Source organism: Arachis duranensis, chromosome 6 (assembly GCF_000817695.3).
Source record: "Arachis duranensis cultivar V14167 chromosome 6, aradu.V14167.gnm2.J7QH, whole genome shotgun sequence".
Lineage (NCBI taxonomy): Eukaryota > Viridiplantae > Streptophyta > Magnoliopsida > Fabales > Fabaceae > Arachis > Arachis duranensis.
In genome coordinates, this window is record NC_029777.3 from 106743359 (window position 1) to 106759549 (window position 16191).

Consider the following 16191-nt stretch of genomic DNA (forward strand, 5'->3'; position numbering starts at 1 on the left):
ATATAAAAGTAATATATAATATCTTTTCGTAATTAAATAAGTGTTTAATCAAAGAATGAATATTTATATAATAATGCGACAAAATAAATTAAAGTTTGAGTTTAACAATAGCAAGCACTCAAGTTTAAATTTTCATAAATTAATTTATTTTTGATAAAGTGAATTGCGTAATAAAAAATCATAAAAAATTCATATATTAAAGTAGAAAACAATTTATTTATAAATACAAAATTAAAAAAATTATTCTTAAAAGTTGAATATGCAAGTAAAAAAATAAATTATAATTTGCAAAAATTATCTCTAGAATTTGTTACAATAAATAAAAAAACTATAAAAGTCATGTATCTATATAAATTAAATTATATTAAATTATATGATATCTAGATATTTAATCAACCTAATTAATTAGTTTGTAACTGATTTGATTTAATAATTTAGAAAAAAATTGAATAACCCTTTTTAGAAATATACCAATCTAAATAATAAAGAAACAATCAAATCCAAAAAAGTTACAGAACACCTATCATACACTACGATTGTTAGTATTGAGGAAGTTTTAACCATTTATTCTTTTATTGGCTATCTTTTTATCTTCTCTGCACTTTATTTACGAATATGTTAAGAATTAAGCTTATGCTTTAACCTTTCAAAATTCCATATATTCTTGCCAAACACAATATTATTATGTCTTTTTTTTATAGAAACCATTGAATGGAAGAACCGTTGGTAAAAATATGAGGTTCTCTTATAATATATATGATTTTTTATGATAATAAATTAAAAATAAAAAGCATGAAATAATATTGTGTATATTTAAGTTAATTTTAATCTTTTTTAATAACCAGATTTGTCATAACGTAATTGATAAATAATGACAGTTAATACGGATTGGATATGTTTTGAGTATGCTATACATTTTATAATTTTGTACGAAATAATATTAGTTTTAATTTATATATTTATTATTGGGTATTAAAAATAAAAAGTATTTGTATTATTAGCATTTTTTAAATTTTTCATCAACTCGGATCGTGATTAGGCCTAAAAGATCATCTACCTCGTTGAAAATAAATGTAATCCAATCAATTTTCATCTGATAGTGCTATACATTCACATAATCATAGGAGAATTAACTTTAGCGAGATAACAATATGGTATTTAGTTATTACATAAGTATTTCTATATATGAAATTATCAATCAATTATGTATAACTTCTGATAAAAATAATACAACATGAATATTGTTTGTTAGGTAAAAGATAACATATTGACAAAGAAAATTAATTACAATGGGTATATTCATTTTAAAAAATATTTTTCTATATAATATTATAAAAAATATCATGGTCACCCTGAATTATTAGAAGTTCAACTTCCATCGACAGCAATAGAATGCCTAAATTGAGACATTTTCAGGCTATAATATTTATCAAACAAACAATTAATGAAACACTCATCCATACCTTCTCATTTTGAGTATATTTATACATAAAAAAAAAAAGTTGAAACAACAAAAGCAATAAAAATAATTATTTTTATAATTTTGTATGGCTATCTATATACAGAACACCAAAAAACCATGATTATCTAACAAAATTTATTTTATTTATTGCATTCAATTTGAATAATTACAAAATCATCTTATTTTAGTTTCGTCCTTAATTCACATGATTTAAATTTATCTCAATAAATATGATTTGATTTGATTTAATTATTAGTGAAAAGTATCTCGAGAATCTATTTTATTCATAGATTTATTATTTTAATTATTTTAATGATTAATTAATTAATCTAATCTAATTAATTAATACAGATAATTAGTATAATTAATTAATCTAATCAAATTAATTAGTTGATATAGCTAATTTATCATAATAAATTGTATTTAATGAGTGAAAAAAAACAAATTGCTAAACATCCTCATAAGCATGTCACGTCAATTCTATCATTAAGTGCAAAAACCTGATTTTTATATAATAGAATAGATAATAAATAGAATATATGAGAATATGATATGTGACATATTTTAATTATGAAATTAGTATTATATACTCGATTTTTTCTGAATCCTTATTGCTTGTTCGTTTACTAATTTTTACGTAATTATTTAATAATTTTCACCTATAAAACTATCAACTACCTAATATTATGATTTAATTAATAAAAATAATGACATTAATATTTTTTCATAAGTCTTGTTATTGTTTATAATTAGAAAATAGCCATAAATAAATTTATTTCCTTAATGAATGTTAATTTTGTTGTCAAATTCTATATTACCTTTAAAATTTTAGCGTAATTGAGTCTAATTTTTATATTTTAAAATGAATTTACTCGAAAAAATTAATATGTAAATCACATTATTATTACAAAATTACTTTTTTAATATAATTAGTAGTGCTTATTTGTACCATTAAATTTAGCTTATAATTATATTAAAGTCAACCTATTTTATTATCTTGTGCCTTCAAACAATTTACATGACTGACATAAAAATATAACAATTGAAAAAAATTTATTACAATGGGTATATTCATTTTAGCAAATATTCTTCTATCTAATACTATAAAAAATACATCGGCCACTTTCAAAAATTGACATATATTCACGAAACAAACAATCAATAAAACATTCATCCGTACTCTCTCATTTTGGGTACTTTTATACATAAAAGAAATTATACATAAAGAAAAAAAATAAAAGAAGAGGTGAAATAGCAAGAATGATAAAAATCCCGATTCTTATAATTTTGTGTGGCCATCTATATATAGTAGACCAAACAACTATGATTATCTAACAAAATTAATTTGTATTTATTGCACTCAACTTAAATAAGTAAGAAACTATCTTATTTTAATTTAGTCTTTAATTCACATAATTTGAATTTAGTTCAATATATATGATTTGATTTGATTTTCTTTAATTATTAGTTGAAAATATCTCATTTGCCTATTTTATTCATAGATTTATTATTTTAATGACTAATAAATTAATCAAATTAATTAATTAGTACACACAATAAATTTGGTTTAATAAATTAAAAAAAATAAATTAAAAAATACTAACAGAATACTAAAATAAATCAATTAGAAAATACTATCAAATCAAATTGTTATAAATTATAATAAATTATATGATATTTTAATATCTAATCAAATCAATTAGTTGATATAGTTAGTTTATCGTAATAACTTGGCCAATTGTAGATTCTTAAATGGAATTCAAATTCATGACGGATTAGTCCTTAACTTGTTGAATATCGTGGGAAGCGAAAAATATCTATACCTAAATTTTATTATATTTTGTCCCCATTACTAAATTTTCTGGGTCCGTCACTGTTCACAGCTTATGTCATTATCGCTGCTCATCCCGTTACCGTCGTTGTTGAGCCCGTCGCCACCATTCTTCTGCCTAGTTTCTTTTCTCTAAGTAAATTTCTCTCTCTCTATATATTTCTCTCTCTCATTGTGAGTCTGTTAAGTTCTTCTCTTCTTCTTCCACAGACTCATCACTTAGTCGCCTTCACTATGAGCCCGGACGTTGCCTTTGCAGTTTCATCTGAGTCTGTCACCGAATAAAATAGAATTTTTTTCAAGTTAAAAATAGACATGCATGAGATCATTTTTGCATGTAATTTCTGAATTTTCTCATCCAAATTTGATCTATGTGGTTGAGTATTTTAGTATAGGATCATCGTAGTTTTGTTGTGACACTAATGTGATAAAAGTTTCGGTAATTTCATAACTAATATATGAGATAGACCAGATTATTAAAGTAATAAGAGAAATAACATTCAGATTTACGCGTAAAATTTATAAGAGGTTATGTCAGGAAAATATATATTTATAACCCAAATAGAAGGTTGTTAGGAAATTATTATTTCTTAATATATTTATGGATAATACATATATTAATTATAATTATAAATTAAGTAATTTCACATTAAATGACTTATATAACGGTGATCTCATTTATTGTCATAAATATTAAATTAAATAAGTCATTATTACTTTTGATTTGGATAAATGAGATTAAAATCATAGATACTATTTTATTTGAGTTTTAGGGTTTAATGAGTGTCACACTCAAATATAAATAACGAGTTTAGAATTTTGGTCTCCAACACATCAAACTCGCCTTCGTAGCTCTTTTCCCACAGTAAAATTGTGATTCAGCCCTATAAAAAATGCAGAAGGTTTTGGTTGACGAAGATCAAAGAACCACAAGAGTCAAGCTCTCTGATCTCAATCATACTCTCGAATGAAGAGACGCTTCCGCACTCTTAGTTATATTTTTTCAGCTAAAATAAAAATTTTATTCAATCAAATGATAATAAATAATTTTATTGAATTAAATTATATTAATGTGATCATTGAATGATAAAGAATGCTAGAAAAATAAATAAATAATATTTTAAGAGTATAAAAATATTAAATTGTCATTTCAATTTACTTTTTTAATCAACGATAATAAATATCTTAAATTAATTAATTTTTTACAAAATTTATACACCTAAAACTATTTTATTTTTTCAAAAATCTTTTGAAAATACAATGGTTCAATGAGAGGTTGACTATTGAGAATTGAATATAATATTTTTAAATTTGTATTTTCAATAAAAAGATGTACTTAGTTCTATCTATCCTAAATAATTCTATATTCATTATTACTTATCCATCTAAATAATTCTAACATGGATAGAATATTATTTTTAGATGCAAAAAATTTAAAATATATTTATTCTATTTCAAAATTTAATATTCATATTTAACTTTGAATTCCAACAAATATGACAAAAAATATTATATTTTTAGTTAAAAAATTAAAGTAAAATATCTATAAATATATTTTTGTGCTTTAGCTTTAGATTTTTCAAAAAAATTTGGCAAGTTAATGGAATCAAATCATATTTCTATAACATAAAAATATAATTAGTCTACCATAATCTTAATCTAATCTTTTAATATAATTAATTTTAATTAAATAATCAAATAAATTGAATATAAATATGTCTAATCTAATCATATAAAAAATAGTAATTTTTTTACAATTAGACATATTATATATTATTATTATTAGTGACATATAAATATTAAAATTATATTAATACATTAATAGAAATATATTATTATAATAAAAAATTGCAAGAATTAAAATAACTGAAATTTATTAACTTTAATTAGTTAAATTAGCATAAAATAAGAAAGAGATGATTAATCAGATTAAATAAATTAAAAAAATATTACTAAACAAAGTGAATATCACAATAATTATATTACTAATTAAAAAATAATCTATTTAATCAATTCAAATTTTTATTGAAAATAGAGAACTAAAGATTATCAATGAATACAAATAAATAGGATATAATACATTAAAGAATAATTTTGGTAGTATAAATAATAAAATTAAATTATTATATACAATTTTTACTTTTTATCTTATTATGATTGAAGTTAACATTAATGGTAAAAAACTAATTTTAAATAGTCCCAATTTGTATTTTACAACATAATTAAAACACAATTCATAATTTTTTATTTTGTGATTAATCAATATTTTTTAAATTTTTTGGTTATGTCTTCTATGTTTTATGATTGATAAATTTTTTTTACAGAACACAAATTTATGATGAGTTATTACAATCATAATTAATTAAAAAAATCAAGAAAAAATTATAAAAAATCAAATAAAAGATAAAAAATAGAGTAAACAATTGTTTTGAAACTAAAAATTTGTTAATTGTGCTAGAAATTCTAAAAATTTGTATCTTATTATATAATCAATTTTGTTACTTATTTTAACCTTATTATTCATTTATTGTATCTAAAAAGTATATAATGTCACACTTTATTTTTAAAAAGATGAAACTCTTCAAATACACGGTATAATATATAATTTAAGAACAATAAAATAAAAATATCTAGAATTTCATAATAGTATTTGAAATTTTCAATGACGATAATACAAAGTGTTTAAATAGACCAAATGAATTCAATTGTTATTCTTTGCACATATTATTTAAATTTGAATCTTAAAATTTACTTTTATCTTTTTTTCTAATATAGATTATTGTTGACAAAAAATAGAGAAAAAATTTATTAGACCAAAAAAATATCCGATCAAAAAATTATTATAAGAAGATTTATAATTAGAGAAGAAAAGAATAAAAGTAGGGCGATGGCCCCCCTAATTTTAATTTTTTACATGTAAATTATATGTAAATTTCAGTTTAGCCCCCCCTTAAAATTTTATTTTAGTCTTATTTTATTGTGTAAATATTTTTTGCCCCCTCTAATATTTCTTCTAGCTCATTTTAGACTTCTAACCTTTGTCTTTGGCCATCTTTTTTTCTGTTCTTTGCTCTCTTTTTTTAAATTATCAAGTTATAAAAAAATAAAGAACAATTTAAGAAAACAAAAGCAGCAAGATCGAAAATAGTAAGATCAATAGTAACTATACAAATCAAAATACATAGGAGAAAAACAAACTATTATATGATAGAATTAATATTAGTATATTTCATCATTAAATAAACAAAGTTAATGCACAACAAAAGTACATGTAAAGAGAAAAAAAAAAAGAAAAAAGAGTTAAAATATCCAAAGTGATAAAAAGATTATTCTATAGAAGACTATAAAATAATGAACTTCTAACTAAATTAAACTGTACTTATTATTATTAGAAAGGGTAAGAGAGAGCAGTAGAGAAAAAGTTTGTGTGTATTCAAGTTGTGTAAAATGATACAATATAGAAGGATATTTATATGTCCTAAGAGAATCGAAATAATAAAGACGTAATATCCTATAATAAATATTTAGATATGTTAAATAATGCTAATTGATCCTAATTATACTCTAACAATTATATTCAATTAATTAATATACATAATATTAAATTGTGTGATACTTAAATATCTCAATTAGTTGATATAATTAATCCACTGTAATGAATTATATTTAATGAGTTAGAAGAAATAAATAAGAAAACATTCTAAGAAACATGCCACGTCAACTTTCTCATTAAGTGCAAATATTCGATTTTTATATAATAGAATAAATAGAATAGATAGATATCTCATTATTCGTTATTTTAACTTATCTATTAATTGTATATTTTTTTTATATTTACCACTCAATATATTAAAATACAATTTATATATCTAGATAATAATTACATAGATATTTAATTAAAAGAGCATTTAATTTTTAAAATATAATAACAGTTTTAATTTCTTTGATTTTTTTTTACATTTTTTGTGTGTTTTTTTTAAATAAAAGACAAGCCTATAGCAAAAATAAAAAGAGATTGTATTATTTATTGAAGAGGAAAAAAACAAATATAATTAAAATTTATACATTTAAAATGTGTTTGAACTTTGAAAAATGAAATGAGACATGAGAACCCAGAGACACTTGGCTTCGATGAATCTGTTTACACCATTCAACTCAGTGTTCTTTAGCTTTTTGTATTTTTCTCTTCTATTTCATATAAATTTATCAGTGCCAAACATACATCATATAAAGTATTTTTTAACTCCATCCTAATTCATATATTATCTTTACTAAACAAAATATAAAAGAAAAAAAAGAAAGTAAATAAATTAAAGTTATTATTATTTAAAGAGACAGTAAATATATTAGAATTTTTGTATTTTAAATTAATTAAGATCTAAATGAAAGATAACATTAATTTTAAAAATTTAAATTAAAATTAACTCAAACATTAATATTTAAATTATAAAAAAATTGATTTTTATATTTTATAAAATATCATACTGGCAGTAATTATAAATATAACGCTATTTAAAATTAAAAATAAAGTAACACAGATAAAACAAATAAAAAAATAAAAAATAACTTAATCTTGTATAAAATTTACCTATAAAATTCTGTACCAAAAAATGAATTTAATTTTAGTATATTAATAATATAAAATATTTTATATAATCATTCAATTTAATTAGATTTATCTATTTAGGTCATTATTGAAAAATAAATTTAAGATACCAATATATAATTACTTTAAATTAAGCAACAATTATCAATACTATATAAGAGACACACTATTCCACTCAGAGTGATTGCCATAAGGAATAATTTTCTAATTTTCTATACTAATATTAGAAAGTTTATATAATACTATATAATAATATTATCATTATCAATACTATATATTATCAAAACAAAAAAAATCACCGTGCTAATATAATATTATTAATATTATACAAATCATCTTTGTATTTATTTTTCTGTGGGTATATAATATTTAATTAACACATTAAGACATATATAATATTTTGTTAATACATATATAATATAAAGTGATTTACAAATTATTATTAATTCATATATAATGTATAATTAAATTTAATGAATTCAATTAAAATAAACAATAAATTATTTATTTTATTTCAGACTTTATAAATGAATAAATTAATTAACTAATATAACAAATTACAATTAATATAATAAAATTAATTAAGTAATATATATTATAATAAATTATATTAATATTTAAATATCTAATCAAATCAATTAGCTGATATAATTAAGTCATGGTAATAAATTGTATTGAATGAGTTAAAATAATTAAATCGGGAAACACTCTCCGAAGTATGCCATGTCAGCTCCATCATTAAGTGCAGACATCCGATTTTTATATAATAAAATAGATTTTCTGAATTTTTATTGCTTATTCGTTGCTAATTTTTATGTAATTACTTAATAATTTTTGCCTATAAAACTATTAACTATCTAATATTATGATTTAATTAACAAAAATGATGACATTAATAATTTTTCATAAGTCTTGTTATTATTTATAATTAGAAAATAGCTATAAATTAATTTATTTCCTTAATGAAAATTTTGTTGTCAAATTTTATATTACCTTTAAAATTTTAGCGTAATTGAGTCTAATTTCTACATTTTGAAATGAATTTACCCAAAAAAATTAATATGTAAATCACATTATTATTACAAAATTACTTTTTTTAATATAATTAGTGGTGCTTATTTGAACCGTTAAATTTAACTTCTAATGATATTAAAGTCAACCTATTTTATTATCTTGTGATTTCAAAAAATTTACACGACTGACATAAAAATATAACAATTGAAAAAAATTCATTACAATGGGTATATTCATTTTAATAAATATTCTTCTATCTAATACTATAAAAAAATACATTTGCTACTTTGAATTGCTATAGGTCAACTTCTATCCACAATAGTAGAATGCTTAAATTGAAATATATTCATCAAATAAACAATCAATAAAACATTCATATGTACTTTCTCATTTTGGATACATTTATATATAAAATAAATTATACATAAAGAAAAAAAAGAAGAAGAAAAGAAAAGTTGAAATAGAAAGAGCGATAAAAATTACAATTCTTATAATTTTGTGTGACCATCTATATATAGTAAACCAGAAAACTATGATTATCTAATAAAATTAATTTGTATTTATTGCACTCAACTTGAATAAGTAAGAAATGATCTCATTTTAATTTAGTCTTTAATCCACATGATTTGAATTTAGCTCAATATATATATGATTTGATTTAGTTTGATTTGATTATTAGTTAAAAATATCTCAATTGTCTGTTTTATTTATAAATTTATTATTTTAATGACTAATAAATTTGATTTAATAAATTAAAAAAATAAATTAAAAAATACTAACAGAATATTAAATTAAATAAATTAAAAAATACTACCAAATCAAATTGATATAAATTATAATAAATTATATAATATTTAAATATTTAATCAAATCAATTAGTTGATATAGTTAGTTTATTGTAATAACTTGTATTTAATGCGTTAAAAGAAATAAATCAGGAAATACTCTCAGAAACATGCTACGTCAGCTCCATCATTAAGTGCAGAAATCTGATTTTTATATAATAGAATAGATAAAATAGATTTCAAAATTTGTTGTTAGGCAAATCATTTAATTTGTTACATTAACGAATTAGGATTCTAATCATGGTGCATAACATCAGTGCTTTAAAACTAAATTAAGAATATTATACAAAAAAGTTCAACTGTTGGTAAGGGCAAAGCGAAAAATTAAACCCGTCGCTGAATATTCTTGAGCATTTATTATTAGATTAAAAACTGTGTGCATATTAATTAGGAGACAACATTTATCAATATCAAACATCATGATCCAAATTTGACTCTGATCTCATTTGTATCTAGGTTGTTGGCCCAAGGCCAACATTTACCAATAGGTTGAGAAACAAGAGCAAGTGCAAAGTGTGTATATATATCATGTTGAACAATATTTTAGGTGCGATAATTTCATCAATTCAACTATTGAATTCCAATATAAACCAATTTAAAAAAGTTTTATAAAATTTAAAATTGATTTGATATGTCTTTGTAAAATTTTATTTTCATGTATATTAAAGTTGTAAACTTGTAATAACCAAAATAAATAAATAAATAAATAAAATGATAGGTAGAATCTATTCTTAAATATATATCTTTTTTTTAAGAGGAAGTATAGGGAGTCAATGGAATATTTGTACAATGTGTACAATGGAGGTTGATGCGTGAGCATCTTCTCTATTTTTTTTTAGTGAATTTGCATTCAAATTGTTGAGTTTAATCAATATTTAAATATCTTTTAGCTACTATAGATGCTACTTTGATTTGTGTGCATTTCCGTTTATTTTAGGTAGCATTCGGATGGATTTGACGGAGTTTTGTAGCAGAAAAGGAAGAAAGCGAATGATGCTGTCAACCCCAACCTCCTTGCACTCAAACAAAAATAACTTGAACTACAAAAGTCCAATTGACGTGATTCTAGCGGCATTGAAAAGTTAACTTCCAGAGCTTTCCAACGATATATAATAGTATACCTTTTTTTATTTCACTCTGCCTCCTCCACGTTGAACTTGAGCTTTCTCAAGTTTAGCGTGGAATCCAACGCACATAGGAAGAATCACGTATCATTCCATGCTGAAATTTGGTTAATCTAAGTTCAGCGTGGATTCAAGCTCCGAAGAACGCGTATTGCTTTCACCCAAATTGAACTTGAGAAGTTCAGCGTAGACCTTAATAATTCAAGTGATCCCTTTTTACATCCAAAGGCTGTGAAATTTAATTATTAAATTTTGATGTAAATTTTTATTTTATTTTTAATTAAAAAAATATTATTTAGTTTAGGAATATAGTTTATATTTATTAGGATTAGATATAAAAGGAAAAAGAATCAGCCTTTCGGGCGTCTCTCTTCTCTTCTACCTAGTTCTGCAATTTACAGTTTTTGAGAATCGTAATTTTCTCTCTAAACCATGAGCAACTAAACCTCCACTGTTAAGGTTAGTAGCTCTATCTATTGTATGGATTGATAATATTATTTTTCTAATTTAATTCATGTACTGATTTATATTTCAAGATTTTTTTTCGTTTGTTATCTTATGAATTTGGGTGGAACGGAAGTATGACCCTTGTTCTAATTGAGTTCTTGTATAACTTGGAAAAGCGTTTAACTTGAACAACAGCTTGAAAACATATTCTCCTAAATTCTAATTATCTAGAATTAACGGGATACGTGACATATAATCCTCTTATATTTGGGTAATTAGGCTTTTTGTGGCATATAACTAGAATTGAACTTCACCCTCTAATTGGAATTAAGTGACCAAGGAATTGGTGGTTGATGAATTTTAGAGGAGACTAAAAAGATCTAAGGAATTAGGGTTTAGTCACGTATAGTTTGTTATGAATTAAATCTTGCATAATTAAAATAGTTAGTAAAAAAAATCAATCCATAAAATAGATATCTTTGAAGCCTTAACTGTTTCTCCATATATTATTCACATCAATTTTATTGCTTGCTTGCTGATATTTTGAATTTACTGTTTAATACATTTGAACTTAAAACACCATTTTATGTTAGTCTAACTAAATAAATCATTTAACCATTGTTGCTTAGTCCATCAATCATCGTGGGATCGACCCTCACTCACCTGAGGTATTACTTTGTACGACCCGGTGCACTTGCCGGTTAGTTTGTGGTTATAAATTTCACACCAGAAGTTTAGGGAGTATTAGAGATATAATCATTTGTGTTATTTTTTTTCCATCAGCGTAAGCTTCTGAGATGAGTGGTATCATGATATGATATCAGAGTTCTAGATCCAAAAAGTCAATAGCTCAATCCTTGGTGAACCCCAAAATCAACTTAAACTTTTGGGATGTTTATTATCTCTAGTATTCGGATGATTGTACAAATATTCTATTGACTCTCTAGTAAAAAACTGAGAGAAAAGAAGATGTGATGAACAGAAAAAGAAAGAAGAACTCGTTTATAACACCCATATTTTTAAAAATTAAATAATTAGTTATTTATGAGTTATTATATTATATTGAGATTTTATTTTTAAAAAAATTATTTTTAACAAAAATAATTAAATAAATTTTATAATTATTAAAATTTAATTTAATTATAACTTATTTAATTAATTTAAATTATTTATCAAAAACCTCAAGTGAAATATTTCTCTAATCACATATAATCATCATCAAAATTCACTGGCTTCTTTTTCTTTCATACGGAGAGAGAGACTGAATGCTTGCATGACAAAATCGTAACCCACACCAAAAACTTCGGTTTCGATTTCTTTTAAATTCATAACTGCAAATAAAAGAATTTAATCTGGTAAAAATATTTGTATCTTTTTTCTCTATATATTAGTATTATTTTTGTTTAGTAAAAGTTGATGGTGACATAATTTCTCTTCTCTTTGAGTTCGGTCAATTGGAGTTTTAGGAGGCACAAACGATTTCTAACATTTTCTTCTTCAGCAGTTCGGTCAAAAAGTTTCTCTGAAACTTCGAGTATTTTCATTTTATATGAAGGTAGGTTTGGTAACTTTATAATAATTAAATGTGAATTTGATAAGTAAATGTTGATGTGATTGATTATTGTTTGAGTTTGAATGAGTTTATGTTGAATTATTGTTGTTGTTTGTAATTCGTTGGTTTAGCTATGAAAAATAGCTCAGCATTAGTTGTTTTAATGATTTTAGAACTGTTGTGATATGGTATTTTGAGGAAATTAATGAGATTTAGTAGTTGAAAGATTAAATTAAAAATTGAGGAAAAATCGGCAATCGAAAAATTCAAAAATGGAATAAAACACAAGTAATATTTTGAAAGGAAAGGGCTAAGGGCTTCGGTTTTGGTACAAGAGAAAGATTAATATTTAAAAGTTATTTTTGAAGGATAATATTGTATTTGTATATAAAAATCGAGGTACAATTTGTAGATTATATATGTTTTTGGATATTTTGGATAATAAATAAAATACGGGAGTAAAAATTGGTATTTTATAAAAATTCGAGGTTGCTTTATAAATATTGAGATAATCAGTGAGGGTTTCAAATATAATTTTATAAAAATATTGAGTTAAAAATGAAGTATTTGAAAGTTTGAAGTTTAAAACATAGATAATAAGAGTTTATGAATAAAAGCTCTACGAACCTAAGTTTTTAAGAAAATATATAAATATTATTTATTTACCATTTAAATTATTCTATTTATATTATTATTATTATTATTATTATTATTATTATTATTATTTTATTACGAATATTAATTAGTAGAGATATTATTAATTATATTATAAGTTAGAGAAGAACAAACAGAATGATCTTAAAAGCTTTAGAGAACGTATACTTAATTAAAGTACTATATAATTCTTTTTTATAAAACACTTAGGAAATGGTGAGAGAATAATGTGAAGATAAATTATATTATGGAATAATAGGAAAGAAAAGAAAAAGAAAGAAAAGAAAAGGAAAGAAAAATATTAAGGGATCTCTGCCACAGGAGAGCAGAGAGCAAAGACTAAAAGAATCTAATGAACCTCTGTTATAGGAGAGTAGAACACAAAAAAGAAAAGAGTATATTAACTAAAGGGATATCTGCCACAGAAGAGCAAAGGACAAAGATAAAAAGATTTTAAAAGACTGTCTGCCACAAGAGAGCAGATACGACCTTGTTTGGGGTTTAGTGCCAAATGTATAGTGGGAACGCCCACACATTGAGAACTTTTTTCCAGATGTAAGCATATTGAAATACACTTAAAGGTCACACTGTATGCGGCCTGGCCGTAAGATTATATGCACATTGTATGCATCTGGAAAGCCATATCTGAGACTTGTGTCCGGATAACGTCAAGAGTGGATAGGCAATCGACTCATGAGCTTATGGCCTGCGATAGGAATAGACATGTATCATACTTATTTGCGTATATTTATTTGTGAGTGTATTTCTTGTGATTGTGGGTGTGTTAAATGGTTATTTGAATTCTATGTTCTACAATTGCTGAATTGGATTGTCCCTTGTTGACTGTTATTGCTGACCAAGTATATATAAAATGAACTTAACTTCTAACCCAACCCTACTAAGAACTCTCAAGTTCTTACCCCATATTTTCACCCCTTTCAGCCACAGGTGCAAATGTTTAGTGCGGAACTACAGGAGCATAGAAGATTATGCTTGCAAGTTGAGTTGTTAGATTTTATTTTTTCATCGTCATTTATTGTTTTGGTTTTTAGAGGGATAGGATTTGTAGTTGAAGATCATTAAATATTGTATGAAATTAAAAGAGTATAGGTAAGTGACATCCGGACTCTTAGTGCGATCATGAGGTGCTAAAAGTTAGGGTGTTACATCGTTCCTGTCACCGTCATTACTGATGTCGATGGTGCTAATGTCGTCGTCGCGATTGCAGATTTGGGGCTTTGAAAAGAGAGAAGTTCGCAGAGAGAGAAAAACACAAAGGAGGAGGAACCATTCGCTGCTGCTATTACCGTCACCATCGTCGTCGCTGTTCGGGTGAACCTTGGTTGCTATTGGAGCTGTTGGTGTCGCTGCAGTTGAATCGTTTCTGTCACTAATCCGAACTATCGCCAACTCCACCTTGTCGTTGCCCTAATCCAAATTCAGCACTCATTCGTTCATTCTAATTCAATCCTCCTCACTTTGGATTTCGGCACTCCGAATTCGGTATCTTCGGTCCCTTGAAACTAAGTTATGAGTAGGCTTTACATTTATAATTGTTTGATTGTGCATCTATAATTATTTTGACATATATCTATTATGATCTTTGAATTATACTCACTATATTTGCCTTGAACGATTTAAATAGATTAGAATAATGAATTTATTAGAATTGAATAATTCGTTTTTGTGAAGTTTATATTTTAGGAATTATACATGAGACCATATATGTTTTATGAAGTTTTTCATTATTCCAAAATATTGGATTTTACTTGAATATTTGTTTTTGAAGTATTGAAATATTTGTTGGTACTCACTTATTTTAAAATTGTGAAATATATTTGAAATTTTTTTTTATTGAAAAAATATGATTGGAAAAAATTTCTTATGAGAAAGGATTATCTGATTTGATTTGATTCGATACCTTGTATATTTGAAAGATAAAAGATTTGTTGTATTTGAAATTATATGTTTTGAATTGATTTAGGAGGCTCGAATTAGAAAACCGTAATTAACGGCGGTTATGACGTTAATTTAGATGCATCTAACTCATACTCCACCTAGTAGGGGTGTTGCTAGCCTAACGTATAAACCACACGTTAGATCTGTTATTCTATTAGAATGACACACAAGAGGAAAGGGCTACTTATAGAGGTGGAGCCACCCAAGTGTAAATTTTTGATTTGATTTCTATATGAAAACTCCCTTATTGATTCACTTATTAGTATGAACTACTATTTTTTTTATTTAAAATTACTTTGACAATAATATTTATATAGTATCATGTCGATTATAGATGTATTGTCTAGTCACTGAGTTATAAAACTCACTCCGTTATTTCTAAAAATATTTTTCAGAAACAAATATTTGACTATGTAAGACTTTCTATTTAAGAGTAACGATCTGCAATAAGTACCTATTTTTTGTTGAATTCTTAAATGTTATATGCTCTATATGTCACACGTAGAATCTAACTATTTTTAATTATTTTAATTTTTGTTAAAAATATATAAATATTTGTTTTAAAATTTGTAAAATATTTATAACTTTCTTATTCAACTTATATTTGAGTCTGTTAAACTTATTATGAAACTATTTTTTCTGAGTGTCAATCATAGTTCATTTTAGACCATGACAAAAGTTTAAAAAATATAAAACA